The following is a 22,277-nucleotide window of genomic DNA, read 5'->3' on the forward strand; positions in this document are numbered from 1 at the left end:
CAGTACTTGCTTTTCACTCTGGACAGGTAAATAAACTGAAATAACTATTTAAGTGGAAAAGGGTTTCTTTCCAACTGTCATGCTGATCCATGCAGCGGGAGCGGGTGTGTGCGGAGGTAATCACCCCCAGCACTGCTGGAGCCACAGCCCTGCTGGGTGCTTGGCCGGAGAGCTCTGCTGGGACCATGCCCACAGCATCACGTCTCCCACCCCACACCAGGCCAAGAATGCTCCCCACGGCACAGTGAGCACCGCTTGGCTGCGTTTGGCTCCCCAAGGTGGGCACTTGGGAAATGCCCAAATCAGGGCTAAGAATTTCTTTGTCTTGCCCACGAGGGAAATTTCTAGTCCCAGTAAAGAGACAGTAAAAATTGTTCCTCAGGAAACTAAAAGACTTAGCCCTTTGTCCCACAGTGTGAAGCAGAGACACCATTTGGCACAAATCAGCAAACACCAAAAAAACCCTACAATAAAATCTTCCTGGGTCACAAAAAGTCTCTACCTAAAAATTTTGTGATTTCACTGTTTATGGTCAGGCTCATCATAGAAGCGATGGTTATAATTTAGCTGCACTAATTCCCATCCCCCTGCCCTTGCTGATCTCTGTGCATCTCTTGGTAACAAGTCTGTCATTTTAAGCATTATTTATTTACCAGGCAACCATGGTATTTTTTGATATGTAATGGAATATTTCCATGAATTGTAATTTCTAAAAAATAACAACATGAAATGAGAATAAGCTTTAAAATCTGTTAGAAAATGTAGCAAAAAATAAAAAAGCCCAACAAACTAAACAAACTCATGCTGGAAATTAGTAAGGTGTCACTCTGATAATTAAGTTCTGACCCCTACAGCTATTATTATTTATACAATTAGTTTATTATTTACATAATAAATTTTGATTATATAGTTTAGGCAAAGAATTGTAATATATATGCAAGTGATACAGTTTACCTTTTAAAATTAGCTGCTTCTAGAATGTATCCAAAATGAAAGTTCAGATTCACTTTTAAATTGTAACCCTCCCATCTTACAGATTGAAAAAACATGTTGAATCAAACATCCACATAAATTACAAAAGCTCCTTTAAAATGTCAAATATAGATCCTACTGTGCTTAGGATGTCAGCATAACTCTTAAAATACGGAGTGGTGAGGCACGGATACAATTTATAGCGGAAATCAAGCACGCTTTTCAACTTGCATGCACAAAAGTATGTGGTAAATCAAACAATTCTTTCCCTTTTTAAATTGAAGTTGAACTAAAACTGTATTAACTTCACACAAATTGCCCAGATTAGTGATATCTGATTATAGTATTTAGGAATCCACAGCTTTAATTTTATATTGCCCCTTTTTTGATCACTTGGTAGTAGCATTACAAAATTGAACACTGCACTTTTGAAGACAAATGCACTAGCTGAATGCATCGAGTTAACCATTCAGTTGAAATGGTGTTGGAAACTTGTCTATTAGTTCAGTTGTGACAGCCTTTCTGGAGATCAGAACGTTTCCAGTAAAAATCAGTAAACAAATACTTTTAGGCTGAGCCTGCAATGAGATACACCCTGCCAGCTCCCTGGATCTGCATGGAGCCCCATTTGATTAAAAGGGGCCCACTGTAAAGAGAAGAATCTCTTTTTATAGATCTCATTGTGGGACCAAACCTGCGGTGTTTCCTGTCGATTAATAACTATTTCCCAGGGAGCTCCTTTAAAAAAATAGGCAACAAGTATTTATAAAATAGTATTATTTCTATTGAAAACTTGCAGCTCTTGAGGAGTAAAAAAGAAGCGGGGGGGAGATAAAAACTTAACACTGAATTAAAACAAATGTAGGCACAGTGTGATTTGCATACATGGAAAGAAAATTCTTGGACTTCCCTTAACAAAAGTCAAAACCTCTGTTATGTGACTGTCTTGCAAACTGCTTTAACTGCAACACCCTCAAATAATGATGTGAGTTATGGGAGAAATCATCAGTAAATAATACAGTTCCTAGGCACTTAATCCTTACTTTTTATTTACACAACTCCACCACGCAGCCATCAGAAATCTTAGTCTAGTTATTAGCAATCCTCTGAGGTCGTTCCCTTTCAGGCAGCCGCTCTCCAGAGAGGGATGGAGGGCAAAACATTTGTTGTTGCAGATTTTTCTCCTTTTAACTCGTTTTGCACCATGGTGAGACCTGTCGGCCATTTCCGAGCGGTGCCAGGAACCAGCAGCAGCGGGGAAGGCGCGTTCCCCTCCCCATGGGTGGCTGTGCCCACGAGATGGCAGGCTGCGATGCTGTTTGCATTTTCCAGCCAGCGTTCCACTGGAAATCGTTTCCCCTCTCAAATGACAGCAGCCCCAGGTAGCAGGGGTGACATTTGCTTTACATTATGATACACACTAATTAATCATTAGCGATCCCAGAAGTATGTCGACTAAAAATGCTTTGCTATGGCTTGTCACAGTAGGGGCTTTCAATATTGATACTATTACACACACATATGTTCCACGGCTGGATGTTATATACCAATGGATTTGGTGGTTTAGGCTACAGAATATCTTTTAAGTGCTGCTAATTATTGCTTGATCAAAATCCTTATAGTCGATAATGAACTTAATATCTTGTACTTTGTGCAATAAAGCCTAGAGTTTAGGTCACAAAATGATTACTTGACTGGGTGTTGAAATAGGACTTTTACAAACTAAAGCTGCTGCAAAATTGACTGGAACTTTTTTGGCATAGTCCAGGATTTTTGGACTGGTTGACATTTTTCTACCTACATGGCCGTCTCTATGCCAACAGCCTGGGGCCACCTCCTTTCAGCCCACTAGCAACCACGACCACAGCTGAACAGAGTCTCAACAAAGACGACTGGAGATCCAAGAGCGCTGCAAAAGATGATTCCTACCCACATTTCAAATATGACCAAAGCTTCATGCCACTTTGGTGAAGATACTGAGGTGTTTTGATTTACATTTACTACCAAGTACATAGGCACATCAGGGATGGAAAATGGGAGGTGATGAAGAGTATAGGGAGGTTTACATCAATGAAACTGAACAGGAGGTAAGTACTGTGCCCAAAAGCATCAGCAGCTCTCAGTCTAGTCTCATGTGCGTTCAACCCCAGTGAAAAGCACACAGGACAATCAGTAAGGAAGAGATTTGGACCTTGGTTTCAGGCCAAATATGAGATAGGGTCTTTTTTTAAACTTCAGCACAAACCCTCTGCCTCAGAACTCTTTTCAGTGTCTGCAAAGCTGCTGACCTGTCTCACTCTTTCACCTCATCATTGCTACACACAAGCAGCCCAAAACAAAGTGTGCCTTACAGATCCTATCACAGCAGTCCTGCTCTCAGTAGGTTGATCTTCAGTGATCCTGAACAAATAGCCACTGTTTCCACTCTACAGTTAATGACATAGGGTCCTACCTTGGCTACCCTGGTTCAGGAGTCCTTCAGCGAATCCTGTCAAATGGTGTAGGATGTTAAGGTGCAGACTGGTGAGAGAAGTCTCAAACAGTCAAAATATTCTGTAATAAAAAAAAAAAAAATATATTGAGCACTTAAATAGTTTGTAAGGAAAAACTATACTCTCAATAGCTTCAGGAAGAAATGCTCTAGTTGATGCAGGGGATTGCTTCAAGGTGGCCCAAAGATGTCTGAGCTCTGAAATTATATTAGAGAAGAAGACATACCCACAGTGCAAAGTCAGGGCCTGAATGGACATGAGGTGATTGTCCCCCATCCTTGTTTGGGGTCCCATGTGTTTAACACTCAATTCTTCCACTGTACTTTCTTTATTTGAATATTGCAATACACAATGAGAAGGAAATCCAACAAAACAAAAGCTCTTGTTTTCAAGAAAGCCAACTGAAAACCACACAACAGTTAGACTGACACCATTACAAGCTGCTCTGGGGGTCACCTGCACTGTCTAGAAAAATTTTTTCTAAACATAAAAAATAAAATCCTTGAATCTGCTAATCTTGCAAGGCAAATGTTGAAAGGTGAAGAGTACAAGCTTTTGCAATGGTTATTAAGTGAATATTGATGACACTTCTCCTTAGGAAAGTAAAGCTGAAACAAACAATAAATATTTGCTTAGGGCTTTTTGTCCACCACTACACACCATCTGTGTGTCATAGGGACACGCGCCACCCTGGACATCAGTTGCTTCCACCTCCACAACTGTACTGCTGGGCACAGGAGATGTGTCCACGCTTGTCTTACCCTCTTCTGTAAAAAGTCTGGCTCACATCCTGGAAATCCTGTTTCTAATGTGAACGATCCGTTGGTACAAGTCAAGACTAGGTCAGCATACAACAGCTAAAGAACTGGGAAAACCATTATTGATCTAATAGGTCAGGAAATTAGTCCTGTTGAAGTAACTATATTAAAAACACAGAAAACCAAATAAAAATAATAAAGGAGGAATAAGAGAGGCAGAAAAAGGCAAAGGAGTGGCTGCCAGTTCCATATGATTATACCAAATAAACTTTTGATACAGCTGTGACAGTTAAGATTTACAGTTTACTTGACTACTTGCACTTAGATTCCCACTAATGCAGAGTTTAGGGATTATACATAAAACAAAATTAGAGAAACTGAGACATTGAAGTTCAGTCCCTGAATTCACAATGCAGCAATTCACATGGGCAGGTAGTTTCTGAAGGGGTGAGCACACCATCACTTTCAGCATCTCCAGAAATCTAAGTCTTGCATTTTGATATTCCAAAGCATCAGAATTTTGCAGCCCTGCAGCTGCTCCCACCAGTGGTTTTTCCCACACAGAATGTTTTTGCAAGTAGAGCAAGAAGGAAAGTTACTTCTTTCTTCATATGGCCCCAGTTGAGGCTCAGAGTGTCCACAAAGCTCCACAGTGCTCAGACACATCTGCATCCAGTGACTTATATCTGCTCATAATGTTTCTTCATCACAGCAACCCTCAGGAAAGTTTTCTAATTCAACAATAAAGTAGTTAGTATGTTGACGTATTTGCTGTGCCATTACAAACACACTTTTTTTTTTTCACTTGGTCACTAGAAAGTGAAGAGAAAGCAGTAGTCAAGGAAGAGCATTTCTACTGTTACAACAGTTGAGTTTTAAGCCTACAGTACTCTGTTTTAAAACTTTTGGAATTAAACATCATTCTATCCTTTTCCTCTTTCGTGCCAACCATAACACTTATTTAAAATTCCCTCTTTTCCTGATGTATTATGGGTCTGAAAGCCCCCACAGTAGTCTAAACTTCAGCATCTTTTCAGCAGCCCCCTGATTTATGAGCTCATGGTTTCTACATTCTAGCTGCTTTACGCTGAAGCTTGAAAATGTAGCAAGAAAATAAAAAATAAATAAAAAAGAGGGCTGACTTCTAGCAGCGGGATAGTATCCCTCAAGACGTGCAGATTTTGTTCCCTCCTTACTTGTGAAACAGATGGTGTTTTATGCTTAACACAATCAGTACCATTCTCTATCTGTTGCCTTCTAACCTTCCCCACCTGTGTGAAACCCAGCCAGAGCTTAATGAACATACTTGGAGCTGTCTGGACTGAATTAGTCCCAGTAGGAGTTACCCTTCAGGTACTCCACAGTCTCTCACGGCCGTGTAACTGCAAAGGAATACAAGAAACCTTTACACTGTGGCTAATTAAATAAAGGTTTGCCTTTGCTAAGTGCATTTTTTTCCCTTCCAAAAGCAGGTAATGTCTAGAGTGTTAAACTATTTTGAAAGTATTTGCCACTATCTTGAACATTCTGGGAGACAAGTGGCATGAAAATGGGGTCAGAATGTGATTTTAAGCCACATTTATCTTTCATTTTTGAAGACATTTTCACTTCCACATACCAAATTATCACCATAATTACGTTGCAAAAGTAAGACATTACTGAAATAATGTTTTTCAAAATTCACATACAGGACAAAAATTTTTGTTCCTACCATTCATCCCCTAAATTTGCACTTTTCCTGTTTGAATTTCTACAAACAAATTATCTTTTTGGCAGCAGATTCTTTAAAATCAAGACAAAATTACAATCTGATTATTTTGATTGCATTCCACATCCCAGAAGACAAATCTTAAAAATGTCATAAAGATATGCTAAAGTAATTTCCTTCATGTTAATTATCAATTGTAGAAAATTGTCATAGTGAATAATCCAGTGACCTGAGATTGCTTCTAAAGTGCCCATGCTGGTATCTTTGAGGTAGTTTATACACCAAAATTTTTGCTGTTGGCTTCCATTCCTCTGTCTGATGTGTGAGGCAACTGTCTACTTTCCAACCCATATGAGCACAAGACTTCCATTAAGTTTATTGGAACATTGATACGAAGGGGAGCTAGTTCTGACCAAAGATGGGATCTCATTGGATTGCAATCAAGTAGATGGCCAACTTTACACAGGAATGTTCACTAAAAAAAATCATCCGAGTTCTCTATCTGCAATTCCCTCATGCTGAGGTTTAGCTGTGATCATTTCTATGGTGTTCAGGTGCAGATAAGACAGACTCACATTTTCTGAAAACACCAAGGAGAATTCCAGGAAACTGAACCAGCCAATGTGATGTTTATCAAAGAGAAACAGAAGGTGCGTTCTCCTACCACTTCACCATGATTTGCAAAACTTTTACTCAAAAGGAGCCATGCCAGCTTCTTCCTTTGAAGAAAACCAGTTTCTTGTTTGGGATAGAAGAGAAGGACACAGACAGGTGCTTACCAGATGCAAGATAAACAGCTTTCCAACAATGAGTACTTCGGTTTTGCCTGTTGTCTTGCCTTTCCTACAAGAAACAGTAACTGATCTTTGGTGATTCAGCCCTGGGTTTCAGCTCCTTAAAGCAGCATTAGTTCCTGCTGCCATCTTGGTTTTGCAGTGTGAAAATCCACCTGGAAGCCAAAAGCAGATTCTGTGATACAACTCTCTTTCTTGACCAGACCATTGACTGGATGTTCTATGCTGGTGCCTTCCTTAATCAAGTTGATCTCTTTCTACCTCATTAGTTTGGGGCCCCTTGCAAGTGTTCTAGATTGACCCTCCTCTTCCAAAAGTGTCTGTTTGCTACCATGATTGTAAAAGTACATCTGAGAGTCATTTTTATAATAAGTGGGAAGATAACAACAGATTTCTCAAAAATCTTCCTAGTGTCAGCTAGAGGAACGTGAGAATCTTTAACTGTGTATGAAGGTGATGGACTGTGCACAAAGAGGGTTTCCCCATATGGTGTATTGGGTGACTTTTGGGGTAGGAAAAATCCAAATAGGATTGGAAGTTTGTTACAAATACACTGACAAGGTACAAGATTTGTTATTGAAACTAGAAAACAGGAGAAAAATGAGCATAAAAGGCAGACAGAGACACGCTGTCATTTATGCGTAGGTAACAAGATATCTGTTTGTAAAGGAGAGGGCAAAAATTACAGCTGAGCCCTGCAATAGGCAGGCGGTCCTCCTGGGGGGATGTTCCAGCAGTGCAACTCAGCATCACAAAAGGTGGTCAATAAAACAAGGTGCAGTGGTCAAACAAATGCCAGCAATCGCTCATCCTTACACTGCCATTTAGCTGAACTCCAGGAGGGATTGGACAACCCAGGTAAGAACAGAAGGGCACTTTGCTCAGGGAAGAGTAGCTAAAACAGAAGAACCTAGTCAACTCTCTAGGGACTTCAATAAGACAGACTGGTGAGACAGGGTGGAAGGACAGAAGTGGATAAGCCACATACCAGCCTTTCAAGAGATTTCTTACCAATGCATGAATGCCTGGAGATTTTTCTGATGCTTCTAAGATGTGCAGGCTAAATATTAAGGAACTGTTGCTTGGGGGACTCTGCACATCTGATTCTGTCAGGGACTCACAGAGGAGAAGGTAGCGGGACTTAAAGTGAGCAGTTAGCTACGTAAGTCCCACATTCGCACTGTGTGATGGGGCAGGCATTCCCATGACACTGGACTTTATTCTTCAAGTCATGGGAATGGCTTTAAACACCAAAAAATCCACAGAACACAGATTCCTGTCTCCAGGAGAGAAGAAAACCAGGGAAAGGAGATGCACCAATCCCACATGTACCGTTAGGATAGAGAACTGGGGAAGAGAGAGTCTTCTTCATAGTCATTCTACCTGCTAATTCTAGTCCTTGATCTTCTCAACCAAACTCCCAAACTCTCCAACTGCAGTATCAGCTGTCCTGCCACAACCCTGGCCATGATAATGTAATGTAGTTTTAGAGAAGACCAGTGAATGAGGCAACATTCACAGGGTTGTAAGGTTCTTTATAGAAATGCCCCATTTGCACTATAAACTGAGATAACTGTTGAAAGTTACCTTTCCTGCTTAAAAAAAACACCCAAAAAAGTACTCCACTAGCAGTGCAAATGCCACGTAGAAGTGAGTTGAAGAACTAACTGTAGCTGAATCACTAAGTACAAAGGGGCGTAGTGTAATTAAGTTCAGTGTCCTTGTGGGATGGAATGCAACAAAACCTAGCACTGTGACATTAAGCTTTAGAAAGGGGATTTAAAAAAAAAAAAAATAATAATGAGGAAGCTAGTCAGAAAGGCCCTGAAGTCAGAAGTAAGGAAATTAAAATCCTTCAACTCAGCATGGAGGCTACTTAAGCAACCATAATAGAGTCCCAGAAGGAATGCATAGCTTTTCAAAGAAACACGGAAGGCAAGAAAAATAAAATTAGCATGGGAAAACAGCAAGGTTCAAGGGGTTATTTAAGCCAAACAGGTAGCATTCAAACAGAAGGGGAAAATCTACCTTAAGGGAAGGCAATGGGAAGGAACAGAACCCATGGAAGATTCTCCTCATCACGCAGACATGCTTCAAAAGTTGTGGTGACTGAGAAATGGAGAGTTTCTGTCTGTGTCTCTAGAACAAGCTGTCGTTTATATATTGCTGGTTATCACGGCTCTCAAATATTTAGCATAAAAAATGGCTGTGACAGCTCAGACAAAAAGTTTCTTCGGCCCAGTTACTTGTCTCCAAGAGCAGTCAACAAGAAATGTGCCACACAAGAGTACCTACATAGGGCAAGCACGCAGTAGTATTTATCCAGAATGCTCCTCCAATGTTTTTTTCTTGGGGAATTCCAGTGTCAAAGGCCACGTCTTTTATTTTAAAAGCTCTGAGAGGGTTTTTGTCCCACTTTTTCATAAAGGAACAGGTATTCCTCAATCGCCTTTGCTGCCTATATTCCAGCAATCAACACCATAGCTATTAAAACAAATTCCTGGTGTGAATATTTCCAAATGTGATCAGAACCAAACCTCACCAAACCAGACTCAGATTCAATCTGGTTCAAGTTAATACCTCAGTATCCTGTGCTTTTGTTAGCATGATCTCTGTTCTGCTGGTTGTAGTCTAAATTTTATCCATGGTTACAGTATGTAAAATCAGGATTCCAGCAGAACTGAAGGAAACTACACTGGACTTAGATCACTGCCATAGAGCAAATTTTAGTTCAACATTATATTAATCTTCTTATTAATCACATAGCTTACACATCGACTAATAAACTCACTCTGCCTACACTTTACCTAGAGTCAAAAGCGGGGGGAGGTTATTGTAAAATGTCACTGAAACTATTTGTCCAGCATTAGGTTGGCTGACTTCCACAAGGAATGCGTTTACTTAATTGAAAAGGTTTTGCTTAAAGTTTGCCAGCAAGAGATCATAGAGTTCTAGACAACACATACTGTGAGTATGAACTCCATTCAACCTTTGGAATACCTCTGTGAAGGCAGGAAATTGAAATATTGTGCTATATTGGCAACTAAATGGTCATTTATCATCCATGCTAAGTTTAGAGAACAGTGAAATGATTTTTAAACTCTCAGAGGGCTCTTATTAACAGTTACAAGGTGTGTCTATATAGATATGGATTATGTATTGAAATACAGTTTCAAGAAGAATATGAGACAATCAACAGCTGTATCTCCCCTCCTATTTGCCTATGGACTATGCTTAGAGACACAAACACTATATTAAAATACAAGAGAGTTAAGACACCTACTGACAAAAGCAAGGAAATTCACAGTTAAAGGGAAAAACACGCCATATGTTCTGCAGTACCTAGGAACAACAGGGAGCATTCAGCTCATCATTAAAGAGGCACCCAGTTGTGCGTAGGTATTGGAGAACATATGGAACACTTCCCTGTTCGTGTCTGAATTTCCTTACTATTGTCAGCTTATGGATCAAGCCTGACTTTTTTTTTTTTTTTTTTTTAATATAGAGTTCAGGTCATTCTTTAAGTAGTTGTTTAGTTTGCAAAATACCATTTTATCTTTATAATTATCAGCCCCACAGACATACATAAATTATTGCAAGCCTGCTTTTAAGAAGAACTCAGGATCACTGGAAGACACACTTGTAAAAATAAAGCAGTGAGGTGCTCTGCGAGTTTCCAAGCAGACACCTACGGATGTTTAGAGCTGGCAGGGCTGATTGGATTTACTCTAACTGAAAAGCAGCTCTTTCATTTTATACTACAGTCCTTCCCTTTAAGCAGTTAAAACCTTTAAGTGATTTAAGACAATACCATGAATCCGCTGCAGTGCGAATATTTATATTTTAATTACTAGACTGTTAGGACCCCCAGTCAGAATTGTCATGCACTGTGGTTGGTATTATACATCTGTTTATGAGATCCAAAATACTTACAGTCAAAACAGTTGAGGAGCTAAAAGAGAAAAGATAATGGTTACTGCCCCAATTTTAGAGTTAAAGTCTCTGTCGAGCACGAATGAGCTGGGACTGGGGTGAACTGAACTCTGTAACGACTCAACATACGCATTCAGCATTCCGCTCTGGCCTCTTCTGCTTTTATGTAAAGTAATAGTGCGGTTAAAGCAAAAGCTACCGGACAGAGCAATAGCAATAGCAATGCTGGGAACAGGCTGTCACTGCAGGACTGGCACAGTGATGGGCTCCATCCAGTAGCAGCACGAGAGGGCAGCATTGCTCATGGCACCCGATCACATACGGGAGCTGCCTCTTGCAGGGGACAGTGGCACCCACATGTCCCTTATCCCCAGGGAGGACCCTGTGGAGACATAGCAGGAATGTTTTGTTCAGAATTTGTATGGAAATTAGCTTTTCTTCAACTCTTTTTTTTTTTTTTATTTTAAAAAGTAATAAAATGTCAAATTTTATAAAATGGCACTCGTTATATGAAAGAATATAGAAATCTGGTGTCTTTGAAACCTCTTCAGTCTTGTGAAAATGCATCTGAATTTGTTCTTATTCAAAATATACCAAGGAAGAGAATAAGGAAGTAGTGGGGTTTGTGCACACATGAAGTCCTGTCTGATCTGAGTTACAGCATAACCATACACCTCATAGGAAACAAGCTAAAAGAGTGAGTTCTTACTATTTTGCCTCCTAAACCTCTTTCCTTCCCCTCTCCAAATCAGGCTGTTCTTTCAGTAAAATTAAAATATTCAAAGTAGAACTTCGATGTTTCAGAAAATTCCGATTTTCCATTTTGCTGTCCTTTGTTCAGAAAGCAACAAACCCTGCAGACTCTGAGCTTGCCACCCACTCCCTTTAACTTAGGAGGTGTTGAGCCCATCATTGCTGCTTATACAGTTTTTACAATTTAGGACTAAACAGTGACCTGATCAAATTCTGCACAGCCAAAGACAAATCTCCACAGGGCCTGTGGGGCCCTTGCATGCACTGCTTGCCAGCTTGGATGCCTCCGTTTCTCTACCAGACCCAGTTACGCTCTTAGATGTTCAGGTAAGAAGGATGAGGAATGGATCTGCCCTTCATTACCTACTGCATCAGAAACCCCTGAGAAATCTCTTTCAGAGACAGTCTAGGGGATGTTTGCTGTCCTAAGCCAATAACCACTACTCTTGCTCAATCCTTACCCAGCCAAACACTGAGTAGTTCTTCAGTTTGCCCTTCATAATTTGGCCAGAAAAGGTCATGGGGAATGAGCTGTAACCAAAGCATAAATGTTCCTTTTACCTGACAGGTCATTCGCCAGGGCACAAATGCAACCCCCTGGCTGAAACAATATAATCATCCAGAAGAATGCAATGGAGAAAGATCCTGTAGCCATGGGAAACTGTTCTGCCTTAGAAGGAGGTTACAAGAGGTTGTTTCAGCCAGCCTGGATAACCAAGTCTGAGCTGAACTCAGCCAACCTCCACAGGCCAACATAAACCTGTGAAGCCTGTACTTTCAACCCCATTCATGCATAAAAATGGAGGTAAGAATGAAATTTAAATCAAAATAGTAAAACAATTCAGTCTCAGTATTGCAACTATTTTAGGTACTTCCTTCGATTCTTAAATCATCTTCCTCCCACTCTTATGGAGTATTAAAATGTTCTTATGATCCAATGACAAAAGCTAATTCATATTTGTAAAAGTAGTTTTTACCAGAATAATGGGTTAATAAGACAACTATATACTAAGATCAGTGGATTATCTGACTGTGACATTGTCAGGACTGTAAGAATCCCTGGCAAGCTGAACCATTTCATGCATTTGGGTGAAAGACTTGTAGGGAGAGCACTTACCATGAACAGACAGAGACAAAGGAAAGTGCAGACAACAGTGTTGTTACACTTAATTTTCTGTTCTAGTCTGCTCAGCTCTCCTGGGAAGTAATGCCTTTGCATTTATTAAAGTCCTTGAGAGACTGGATACTCTACAATTCAGATTTCAATAGTCTGTGTTGATGTTGACTACTCAGTTATTAAGTTGTCTTCCAGAAGTTCATCCAAACCCTCCATCTGAAGAGGCTGAGAAGCAAACACATCAGTGTTCCCCTTCAGATGCCCTCTGTCGCCTTGAGAATTGGCAGCAATATCTCTAAGGAAAATGCAGTCCTTGCTCTGTTCCATGGACGCAGGAGAGAAAGGTTGAGCTGCAGCTGGGGAAGCACAAACTTCTGCGTCCTCTTCTGTTGAAGGCTTATCTGGACCTCTAGGTACAGCTCCATCAACCTCCCTTCCTCAGCACTTTGCACCAACATGACTTCAGGACTTGAGTGATGCAGTAGAGAAGAACATCAACAATGTTCCCCACTTTTTACATGCTGAAGACTCATGGCTAGAATGAGGGCAAAGGATGCTGGCAGGATCCCTCACAAGAGCTGTGCCTTCCCCTTGATCTTTTACCCCCTCTTAGAAAACAACAAAAACACACTAGTGACTCAAAAACTTGGAGGTGTATTTTCTATCAGTAGCCTTTCTGTACCTATTTAAAATGCCAAGAAAGCCTTCTTGAATGCCTGCAATGCACATCTCAGTGCAGACACAAGCTGTCTCTGCACAAAAACACAAGCCAGCATCAGTCTAGTGAAAGAATAATTGTTTGGAGACTGGGCTTTGAACTCAGCAACCTCATACAATCGGCAGGGAATACTCCCATAGTGGTTTAAAATGTTGTGGTCACTCTGCTCCAGAAAAGTCTCTGAGACTGGGGATCAACATCAAACTGTCCTCAAAAGTGTGCCAGATGTCTCCTGCCACTCTGCCAGCCAGGGGCTGGGATGCTGCGCTCCCTTCTGTGTGGCAGCTGGATGAGGGTGAATCTGGCCCTGCACACAGGACAGTATGGAGATGGCAAACCCCTCCATGTCACCAGTGTTTGCCCTGTGCAAGGAGTAGGAGCAGGTTGCCTCGTCCTAAGTGGCAATTAGTCAGACAGAAGTTATACCAAGTAACAGGGCACAGAAATGTAACCTTTTGTCTGATGAAGTTTCCCAAATTGCCAGTCATCTGGAAAGGGTGTGTGCATGCAAGGGTCACAAGTTTAACAAAGGGTATATTAGTAGCTTGGTAAGGCAATAAACTACCATGCAAGTATGTGAAAATATTAAGTGCGTGTAGATTTGAAATCTTGCAAAAGATTCTCTAAAAGATTTAGGACTTTATTAAGGTCAAAAGGGTTATGCTGCAGTTCATAGGCACATTTGTTTTATTAATTGAGTCATAAGTTCTGGCAGTCTGCAAATAGATTTAAAAACATGCATCAGCTGCTTTCGATTGCCACAAGAGATCTGGAAACCTGCCAATAAATCTGTTTGCAGCTCTTAAAAATTTTGGATAAAAAGCTGTTTTAAACTATTAGCAATTACTTAAAAAAAAAAAAAAAAAAGTAGTGTGCAAGGGCTGGGGGGAGAGAGAAAGAGAAAGCATGAAAGAGGCACACACATTTTGCTTAGACTCAGAGCACGAGTTACTGATGTGTGTTCCTCTGAAGGAGACTGATTTTTTTTTCCAGACAGTCAAAGCTTCGCCATTTCCTCGGTGTCCCAAGCCTTAATGCTTATCATCTCATGCAGCCTGCAGCACATTTCAGAATGAAGGGCACTTGGTCAGCATCCTGCTGGAAAAGGAATGTCCAAGCAAAAGGGGAAGGTATCTCATTTTCATGCTCTGTTTTAAGTCTGCTGAGCACACAGGACATGAAAGAAGAAAACAGTAAGTGAGGCAGTGCAAAGAAAGCCAGGTATAGCACTTGCTGAGATCTGTCCCAAACACACGCCAAAGCAGCACCAACAGACTAAAGAGAAGTTGCTTTTCCTGAACAGCACCAAGATTAAAGCGACCACGTCACAGCACTGAGGAGAGGTTTCAGCCATGCAGATAGTGTTTCAGATATGAGTCACTCGAGCTTCAAACCCAGTGAGAGTCTTTCCTAATACCCCACTGCACTACCAGGATGATTTGTCACCTGCTGTCTTAAAAGCTTTCATATCCAGAAGTGGCCTGATGCCAAAGAAGCTCATTTTGCCCTGACTTGACTCATTACAGTTCATCCTAATGACACAAAAGGTTACAAATTTGACAGGTCTGTTTTCCCTGACTGCAGAATCAACTTTTGAAAACTGCAATTCCAAACCTGCACAGCTGTTTGGTTCTCCTGTGTCCACATCCCATTCCAGACCTCCTCCCTTTTCCCTTTTTTGTGTCTTCTGGAGGCCAAGCAGTTCCTATAAGAACACAAAAGTTGACCTGAAAATGAAAGTAAATAACCCCATTTTGAAAACAGCCTTAAAGTTTGGTTCCTTGAGCTCATTCACCTTCTGGTTGTTCAGTGCTCCTAAGCACAGTTTGTGCCCTGGGTTCATACAAAACTTATGTCAGGTGCTGACCTGACCAAAAAGCAGACAAGAGATGCACCCAGAGTCAATTACATCAGCTCTTGTCTCCAGCACCTCTTAAATGATTTTATGCTGTATTTTGAATGACACCATCTTCCAGCCAAGAACTTGTCTTCCTACAAATTTGTCAGATCTCACAATATAATAGAACTAATCATCTAGGTATCTCAGGTATGCCAACTGAAGCTAAGATATCCTCTAATTTTTTAAAGTATTTACCTTCCTGCAGCCTCTGCAAGCAGCGCTATCCTTCCCTCCTCCCATCTCTCATCATGCAGAGCTGTGACACAGAAAGGCTAGAAGAGAGCATGACAGCATTTAGCTCCTCATGAAATCAGGTACCAAAATGCCTCCAGCTATTTGGGCAGAGCTCATTTGAGGGATCTGGGGCAGTGTGGAGACATCTGTGCTCAGGTCCATGCTCATTACCAAAGAGGCCATCCCACCTCTCTGTGTAACTCTGTAAAACACAGTAAAAGATCCGATCATGGGAAATCTCGGTATAAAGCTACTATATAGCTCAAGGGTGCCTCTTGTTAACAACTGTAACACAGGCTACATAAACTGAAACGCTGAAGTGTTTATTTAACCAAGAACAAGGTTACTACCTTGTAAACAGGAAGAACCCTCAAGCTATCCAAGTGTTCACAGGACACCCAGGCTTTGCCGAGCAGGTCTGAAATAACAGGCTTATCCTGGGGACCCTCCAGGATACCGCTTGGTTTGGGATTTCTGTCTGGAATGGTACCTTCCATTGAAGACCATCTCATTTGTGACATATATAACCAACTGTGCTGCCAAGAGACTGTCCAAACCACTGCCTAATAAGGCACGTATCAAATAACTACATCTGAATAAAAACACACTGTTATCACTGTTTGTCACTCAAGCTTTTTACTCTTTTCCTGTTATGGAGTTGCCACTGGACTTCATTACTGCTAGCCCACAAAATGAATTTCCTCCTTTCTTAGTAGAAAGCACCATGTGCTTACTGAAGATGTTTTCCATAGCTGGAGGAGAGAAACCTCAAGGCCATCAGCTATAGTGCTGCAAATACTTTTGGGATCTCATCAGGGTCTAGCAGCTTTTTTTGCTTTACCAACTTTACCTCCTAATTCCGTACAGTTCACCTTCAACAAATCACCGCTTGAACTTTTTTTTTTTTTTTTCAATAAGCTGTTTTGTAGTATCAGCTATTTTTTTTTAACAATAAAAATATTTTTGCCCTGTGGTTTTGATCTTCAACCTCTTTTTTATCCGAGCTAGAAACGAGCTTGTTATTTGTGACACTTTCATTTTTGCTTCACCCAATTGAAAAAGTTTTGCATGTTTTGGCCTCATTAGTAATCAGGTTACTGACTCTTCCCATAAAAGAGCGAGAAACGATAGACCTATTTATGACTTCTCATAGGGAACTCCATGTGCATGGGGGCTGAAGGAATAGCCAGCCGATTGAGGAACAGCACTTCATCCAGGAAGATAATTCAATGAAGGATTTTTTTGGTGTGCAGAATCAGTCTGTGTGTACAGCAGCCAAATAATACGTGGATTTAAGAGTCCATAAATACTGTTTCACAAGTGAGACCGTAACAGTTTTTGGGTCAAAAATCACCATCAAAAAATACACTACATTTCTCTTTAGGGATAGAATTTACACTTTCAGAATAACTGTTGGCAGCTACACGATCCTCTTCACAATTCTATTTGAGATTGGTGTGAACCTTCAAAAAGTTTAAATGAGATTTATTTCCTCCTAGTCTTATTCGTTAAAGCTAAGAATAAAAATCTCCAAGGAAAATCCACCAGGGAATGGTGGCATTCTTAGCTATACCAGCATCTTGTGGTATTTGAAAAAGGTCTTACCTCCAAAGCAGTATAGCCCACTAGAGATTTAAACTCTGGCCTAAGCCCATGTAGGATTTAGGGTTGCAAGTCAATGCTTGACTCAGGATTTTGTATCTAAGTATGACAGGTATTATGATTGGCTAATTCATGTTCGGGGTTTTTTTAACAATGGGCAAGTTCACACTGCGTGAGAGACCACTACTCTAACCAAAACTGTGCCTTTCTTTTAATTTCTGAGTTTCTGACCAACTATTCATAGTTCTAAAGGAACTCTCTGGTGATGCGTATATGGAAATTCAATCTAGATTGTTAGAAAGGACACAAACAAGTATTGAGCTTGGCTTCTAACAACACAGACAAGAAGAGGGCATGTGCAACTATTTCCATTCATAAAAAAATAGTGAGACTCATAATCTCACATCTGCATTGATTTTAAAGGAGACAAAACTCTTTCCACCTCTTCATGTTGCTATGCAGAGGAGTACACAGTAATCAGGATCCTACATTAGGAGGGGTTTATATACATTAAATTAAAATGCTGCTTTTTTTACTGAAGTCAAACACCATGACCAATGCATTCTGCTGTTAAAGGTTACAGACAGAGAGTACGTTGAATGGCAAGGACTGACACCAACACATCTCTCTCTTGTAATGAAGAGCATTTGACACTGTTTGTACCAGCAAGTTATGTGAGAAACACAGTGTGCTTAGTCCTCCAGAAAACAGGGCCCTTATGTTAGTCATTTGAATTTATAGTGGCTTTCCATTTTTCAACAATTCCTGTGAAATTGCATATATTCCTTTAAAGCTTGCCCAACGTCCTGTATTTACAAATACTGCCATATATTTTAAAGCAAGAGTCACTCCCAATTAGCTGAAGTGTTTAAGAAAATCATCATATATTCTGAATGATGAAAGATCACAGAAGGAGGTCTCCTAATGGATGACAGGTGCAAGAATGAAAGCATCCAAAGACTACGAGCCAAAATCTAAGAAGTCACAGAATATCATAACTCACTTTAAATTGCACCCAGGTCAAAAAGTCAAATAAGACCTTTGGCTCAGAAGGTATCTAAAACTACTGCTCTTTTTATAACACACACACACACACAAAAAAGGGGGGGGGCGGGGAGAGAGAACTATGAATTCAGCTGCATATGGAGAATAAATAAAAATAATTAATATAAAATAAATAAACATAAAATTGAAAAAAACATGGATATTTTAACCTCTGCTTTCAGGGAGCTGGATAAGCTCCAGTCATTTTAAAAGTTTGCGTCCATTACACCTTGTAGTTGCAAGACAGCTTTTAGGCTCTTCAAACACAGATGATTCTTTAAACTATCTTTGTCACAGCAGAGTAAGATCAACAGATAAGTTGGATGAAATTCTCCAAAGCAGGTTTTCATTTGATTGGCACATTGATCTATATTTTGTTAGAAGTTGCAGTTGTAGGTGGTTCTATCTGCAGTTAAGTTGGTACATGTTAGTATTGTGCTGTACCACAGCAAGATGCCAAGAAGGTTAAGCAATAATAGTTGTCTATTTGTAAATGCTTTCGCCATCGATAGTATGGAAATTTAAATTGTGAAGATGCTTGAAGAGTTGCAAATAATTATTAAATTATGTATACAGATAAAAATAGAAATATGGAAATGCAGCCTACCTTTAGCCACTGTAGTATCACCACAACAGCACAAAGACACTGTAAGGTTTGGACATATCCATAAACCTTTAAATGGATGGAAGTAAAAGTAACTGCAGATTTAAGTCTCTGACCAAAAAACAAACAAACAAACAAACAAAAACAAGCCACCACACAAATGCACATGTACCTCCCATATAACTCTAAAGCACAAACCTTGAATAAAGCCTGTCTGTCTGTTCTTCAGTGCAAGCATCACCTCTGTTAGCCTGATGCCTCATAGGTCTTCTAAAGGTTGAGCAGAGCACAGACCCAGTGGGCACACACAACTCTGTGCAATGTGGCTGTTTTGCCATTTTCTACAGGTTTTTCCTCAAGGTATGTGTGTTAAGATGGACCTCGGCCACACCAGCAGCAGCATTTCTTTCCTGATCCCAGGTACCTGCGGCCAACCCCAGCATGGAATGATATGAGAGGTAGTTTCATTACAAGTGGGTAATCCCAAATGGAGCACAGGAAGCTTCTCCACTTGGTGTTTTACACAAAGTTTGTTTAGCTCTTACTTCTCAAAAATGAGCCTATAGGTACATTAAACCACATGTAATATATATAGATTGTTTCTATCTCTCTGTATTCATTCAGCCATTCCCTGCAACTATGTAAGTATTGTTAAAAAGAAAAATACATAATTAAAATAATAATAATAATAAACAACTAGAAAGACCGTGTTGTGTATTAAATCCTGTCTTCTGTTCTTGGGAGCATTTCTCGCTGTAACAGCTAAAACCAACTCTACAAAAAATATTTCATTTCTACTTATACAACATTTCTATAAGTCTCTGAAGCTTTACATGTTTGTTTGCCAACTGAAGCATTTACAAATGGGTCAGAGAAGGTCAAGTTCATCTACCCTGGGGGAAGTTTTGGTGCATGGTTCCAAACTTAACTGAAGAGGTGGAGGGTGTAACCACCAGGAGGAGCCCCAGAGTTGGGTGCCTCTTGGATTAGACTTAAACTGGTATTTATTTCTCTGTTTCTAAAGAATTTGCAAGTAGTGAGCACAATTTTCAATGACAGATATAAAACAGAATTGAGTTTCATTTTTGCTTTACATTAGACTATTTTCTCTCTTGTTTCTCCCTTATAAATAATATTTCAAAATTATAATGGCTATAAAGACTATTTCTAAATAAGAATTGGAAAACTGTTGCCTTTCTGAGTCTTCTGGCAGACCACAAGCGCTTCTGCTGCCATTCATTGCTTTCGTCAAGCAGAAAGAGCCACCAGATCTTCCTATGTCACATCTGCAGAAGAGGCCCTAGTAAGGAGCACAGCAGACTAGAATCATGCCAGTCTCAATCCTCAAATTCTAGTGTAAACTAGACCCACATGAGATCATGTTAAAAGCTCCCATTTCATTTAGGGAAGAGACAGGAGAGAGAGAGAGGGAAAGAAAAAAAAAAGGCTGGTCAGCACATCCACAGTATTATTTTCAAGTCAAATGAAAAAACACAGTAGAAATGAAAGTGTCCATAGTTTCTAATTTTCAACTGACAGGAGCATTAAATATTATCCTGGCCCTGAGAAATACTCTTCCCAACCATTAGAAAAAAATCCTTCCAGCTCTGCTGCACAGGGCACACAGAATCGAGGTTTCAGGGGTCACACATCTCCCAATAGTTCTCCCAGATCTTTGAATCAACTGTGAATGCAGCAGGAACGGCATACTGAAAAAAAAAAAAAATCACTGCACTGACTTCAATACTTAACTAAATAAGGGCTAGAAGCCCAGCTCTGAAAACCTTTGAACTAAATCGTAGCAGTGAACTTCAGCCCACACCCAGCTGACATTTGAACCACTGAAAAACTAGTCCAATTACACCCCGGCTCGGCAGCAAGACAAGGCAGCTGTAAGAATGCATTAGCCTTTTGCTATCACATCCAAACCATCTGAAGTCAAAGTCACCAGCCCTTAAATCAGAAGCAGGAAGGCAGCACTTACAGCTTTCAGTAAGTCAAGAGATGCAGCTAAAACTTAAGCCTTAAAACTAAAAAGTTTGGGCTTACCTGGGGGTCACCTTTGCCAAAGAGCACAAACTGCAAGAATAATACTGTGTCACTGACAGGATTTCACAGGGTTTGATGCTTCACCAGAAAAGTCTCAGTTCAAAAGATGGATTAATGGGTATTATCGGTGGAACGCAGCTACGGCACCAGCCTACTCACGTCTCAGACATGAGCCCATGCAGCTCATAAACTGCATTTCCACTTCAAGTCGGGATGTAACCGGGTGATGTTAAGAGTTCATTCTTCTGCTCTTTGCCAGTTAAATACAGACTCCCTTTGATTTTAAATTACTTAAAGTTCTTGATTAGACCAAGGCAACCTGATTAAAAACAATTTTTATAAGCAACATCATGTCGTTAACATACTGACTTAATACAATAAATGTGAGAGATCATCTAGGTTTGGCTATTATCAACAATCTGCCTGCAGCAACGTTTGCAGGGTACTTTATTTCTTCTCCTTTAGAACTGTGACAATATTTCAAGGGCTGTAAGATTTAGAAAGCCACAGAACATTGCAGTTGTTTTCCTATTAGCGTACCCCATGCAGAGAAAACTGGCAATTATCACCTTTGTGGAATGCGGTCTGCCTGTGTTACATTTGCTTTGACCTCCAACGCGGGTCAAAAGATGTCACTTTCTGGAGAAGTCTGTAACTATTTTGTCATCCAAATAGAAAATACTGCCCTGTACCTTGCAGAAGGCCCAGGAGCCTTTTAAAACATGTTGGTATAACACAGAGGAATTCTTGCATCCTCCCTCTTGCTGTGTCACTCTACAGCCGGCTTCATAAAAGGTCATGCAGGACATTCCTCAGGCATTTTCCTTGCCCTGACAGAGGTATCATAGTTACATTCACATCTTTAGTAACCTCTCTTCAAACCCACCAGAAATGAGGCACATGTAGATGCTCCAAAATTAGCCACGTTGTATCTAGGAATGACTCCAATTCAGCTTTGTAGTACTCAGATCCTAACCCTTAAAGACAAAATGTCCATTACTTCAAAGAAACCAGGGTTCAGGTCTGAAAACATGCCAAAAAGTACATGAAGAGAAAAATTTTGAATACCAGTTTTCTTCACTCAGCACCACAAATTAAATCAGCCTTAACAGTTTCTGGTCCATCTGGCAAATCTTACTATTTGCACAAATGAACTCTCACAACACTCTCATGATATCAGTTAAATAATTGCAGTGTAGCCAATTGATTTGTTAAAGCCCAGAAAGCCCAAGTTTGCAGGAGTACAAGAAGGCAACCATCCAGCTCATCTTCTCCAAAGTCTGCAAGAAGACAAATAGACGATGAAGCTTGGTGTCTGTGCTGGAAGTGCCTCTGTAGGAAGGCTGATTAACTTAATGATATTTGTATCGTCAGTGGGTTACCTGCAATTCAATCAAAGAATGATCAAGGTCTGTTTATTAGGATATTTTTAAAGGCATTTAGCACATAGGTTGAGCACTTATTGAATGAGACTAATAAATAAGATTACAAGAATCAAATCACTGCTTTTCAAAACCACCACTTTCTGTGGCAAGGAGCGATTTACAATCATTACTGATTTGAAAAGGAATGAAAAGATGAAAGAAAAACACCAGCGGA

General features: G+C 40.2%; 1 long non-coding RNA gene across 3 annotated transcripts in view; it reads right to left on the reverse strand.

Annotated features, from left to right (window-relative positions):
• LOC110357430 (uncharacterized) overlaps positions 1-18,743 on the reverse strand; it is a 51,780-nt gene extending 33,037 nt beyond the window's left edge. For 2 of the 3 annotated variants that reach the window (XR_010475629.1, XR_002411089.2), the window contains exons 1-5: positions 18,633-18,743; positions 15,341-15,417; positions 14,860-14,950; positions 6,710-11,039; positions 3,425-3,525 (exon numbers count right to left, since the gene is read on the reverse strand). This is a non-coding gene — a long non-coding RNA (uncharacterized LOC110357430). The remainder of the gene's footprint in view (positions 1-3,424; positions 3,526-6,709; positions 11,040-14,859; positions 14,951-15,340; positions 15,418-18,632) is intronic. The other variant, XR_002411088.2, reaches the window with a different exon arrangement.
• Positions 18,744-22,277: the final 3,534 nt, after the last annotated feature.

The sequence above is a fragment of the Columba livia genome, chromosome 12, assembly GCF_036013475.1.
Source record: "Columba livia isolate bColLiv1 breed racing homer chromosome 12, bColLiv1.pat.W.v2, whole genome shotgun sequence".
Taxonomy (NCBI): domain Eukaryota; kingdom Metazoa; phylum Chordata; class Aves; order Columbiformes; family Columbidae; genus Columba; species Columba livia.